This window comes from Notothenia coriiceps, unplaced genomic scaffold (assembly GCF_000735185.1).
Source record: "Notothenia coriiceps isolate Sejong01 unplaced genomic scaffold, NC01 NC01_scaffold00022708, whole genome shotgun sequence".
NCBI lineage: Eukaryota > Metazoa > Chordata > Actinopteri > Perciformes > Nototheniidae > Notothenia > Notothenia coriiceps.
The window spans coordinates 1-3,146 of record NW_011355409.1 but is presented as its reverse complement, the minus strand read 5'-3'; the positions used below and the strand labels follow the sequence as shown (position 1 = coordinate 3,146).

General features: G+C 37.9%; 1 long non-coding RNA gene across 1 annotated transcript; it reads left to right on the top strand.

Moving 5' to 3' along the window:
* The first annotated feature begins 81 nt into the window (after window positions 1-81).
* LOC104954057 (uncharacterized) lies at window positions 82-1,755 on the top strand. The gene is made up of 3 exons (XR_799291.1): window positions 82-322; window positions 454-518; window positions 1,682-1,755. It is a non-coding gene; the product is annotated as an uncharacterized lncRNA (long non-coding RNA).
* Window positions 1,756-3,146: the final 1,391 nt, after the last annotated feature.

Genomic DNA, 3,146 nt, shown 5'->3' with positions numbered 1-3,146 from the left:
AACGGATAGGGTGTCTGCCGCCCGAACACAAACTGGAAGCTGATTCCACAAAGTGGAGCTTGATAAGAAAAGGCTCTGTTATCTGCTCAAAGTATCTGTTGTACCCTACACTAGTCTAATGTTCGATTCAAATAGATGTTGTCATTATTTTACTAAGTATTTCAATGTGATGAAATTGTGCTGATTCATAATCTGAGTTCCTGAGAATGTATTTGACGTATTTCTTCCTGTCTTGGTAGTTTCCTCCGATTTTACAGCAGAAGAGAAGATGGAGATCGAGAGCATTAAGACGTATAAGGAAGACCTTCTGGATGATATTCAGGTACAAACACTTTATCAGATATCAGGAAATGTATTTGCCATTAAAATAAATTGCTGTTTTCTTTGATAATTATCTTTGATTGTGAGTTTACATTTGATGAAATTCAAAAGGCTTTTCTTTTATATTTCCAGAAGTTAAAGATGGAGATAGACAAGATCATGGCAGGTATACTCAGCTTCGAGTCTGGAGATGAAAAGTGAGTTTAACTTTGGGAAACCCCCTCCACACCTCCCTCGCTAACCCGTCTGTCTTTTTATAGAACATCCACTTAACACTCCTACTTAGCTTTCCAATATCACTCATGTTTCCGTTTCTTTTTAACAATTGTACACACCTCTGTTTGGTTGTTTCTGCCCACCTCTCTGACTTCAGTTGAAGCTGGGATCCCCGTTCATAAATAACAGATCCAGTTGAAGTCTCTTTCGAGCACTTTTTGCGCAGTCAGTGCCAGGCTTTCATGAGAAGAAGTCTTTTTCATTGCTGATTTCCACATATTCAGCAAAAAGTTATATTTTTAACCCTTGACATATCGTGGAAATGAGCCAGCGACAGGTCTTCAGTTGATTTAAGATTATAAGATTAAGATGAAATTTTATTAAATTAAATCTTTCAGTATTTTTCCTTGTTGTCTAAAGTCTAATGTTGTGACTGAACATCCTGTTGCAAAACTAAATAAAGTCCAACAAATAACCCGGTAACATTTACTTTATTTATTTAACTGCAGGTAAAACAAACAAGATATAGCATGTTCAATTGTTGGATTTTTTGTTTTGAGCCAGGCTAGCTGTTTGCCTTTGTTTACAGTCTATAAATGCTAAGCTAAGCTAAGCTAAATGGCTATTAGCAGTAGCTTCATATTTGCTGGACAGATATACAAGAGGTATCAGTATACTAACTAAAGAAATAAGAGAATGAGCTCATATATTTATTCTTGGAGCTAAATTACTTCTTTGACTTTTTACATTTGAGCACCTCAACTTCATTTTGGGAAAATATCGAACAGTTTTAATTTGGTTGGGATCCAAAAACCACATCTCCCATGAGTCCTAGCGTTTGAGTATGGGGAAAATAAATCTCTATATAAACCCTCAATGACACACCATAGTGGTTCAGAGTTTGGGAAAAAACAAGTTTAAACCAAAAAGGCCTAAATAATTAGCATGGCTTTTAAATATCGTGCAAAATAAAACCGAATAGAGGTTAAATTCAAAGTTTAGGGTTTTTCTCCTTTTTAAAAGGACCGTTTTAAGGACAAATATGTTGCTGAAGTGTCTGATAGCATCTAAGTCAAAAAGTTTAACATTAATTTAACTACAATTATATGTTAACTCTATCAATTTTTGTTTTTTTTCCGTGCAGCAAGACCATGGAGAAGGGCAAACAGTTCTCAAACGGAAAGAAAAAATTCAACATGGACCCCAAAAAGGTGAATTGAGAAGAGTTTGCATGGGTCTGTTAAAGCTAAAATATCTTGATTAGTACGGCCTGGTTAGAAATGACTTCTCGCTTATCTTTAAAAAGGTCACGGTGTGTGTGTGTGTGTGTGTGTGTGTGTGTGTGTGTGTGTGTGTGTGTGTGTGTGTGTGTGTGTGTGTGTGTGTGTGTGTGTGTGTGTGTGTGTGTGTGTGTGAGCCATGTCATCTAAACACCTCCAGTAAACTGCTCGTTGCTTCGTGGACTTCCGCTCAGTTAACCACAGCCGAGATGCTGTAAGACGGACTGACGCTGAAGCAGAGTTTCTGTGGTTTTAGTGGCACGTCAAGCTTGTTGCTGTTTTGTTTGCATCAACAAATACACAGTTAATGCAATGTGTCGACCCTGTTATGTTCTATTGAGTATAGCATGAATGTTGGGGAAACACACCCTTTCTTACCCGTGAAAAATGAAGGAAAATGCGGAATACCTTAAACCTGCACTCTCTCTAATATCGGATATCGACTCCATCAATTGCAAAAAAGAGTTTGATTGGATAGAAGTCTATGATGAAATTAGTTTACTTATGTTTAGTACCTTAATAAACATGTTCCTGATGAGTTCATCTCAAATGTTCTTCAACACAGCATGATGTTCAATTTGTAAATTACGGTTCCTTTTAAATAAAATAGACGATAAAGCAGGGTATGCTTTTGGGGCGGGGCTAACTTGTGATTGACAGGTCGCGGTTGTCCGATATGCTTTTCGAGTTATCATACAACTTTGACTCTTTCACAAGAATAAAAACCAAGCATGATTAATAAGAAAGTGTCATAACCTAACCCTAACCCTGTCATCTACCTATGAGAGAAAGGTGAGACATGGAGACATTCTGGTGTTCAGCCAACTTCTTACAGCAGATGATCTGTTCCTGCCACAATGCGATTTTGTAGAGTTTGCTTTTATTTATTTCCATAGCGAATATATTATTTATAATGTAGTTTCTTCTCCAAAACGTGCATTTGAAGATAAAGAGGAAGAGAAATTGATTTTAGGGAATTGGAATTACAGATGCTTAACCCTTTATAGCTGCTCGCTCATACAAACCGGTGATGAGCTCATTATGAAACTAAGCACATTTCACCACAGCGGGCAGTGTGCGTGTGTGTGTGTGTGTGTGTGTGTGTGTGTGTGTGTGTGTGTGTGTGTGTGTGTGTGTGTGTCTGTATTGTAGCAGTGAGCAGTGTCTGCAAACCCCTGCTGAATATAAACAACTTAAAATCCAATACTGATCTGTTTCTCTCGATCTCACACACACACACACACACACACACACACACACACACACACACACACACACACACACACACACACACACACACACACACACACACACACACACACACACACA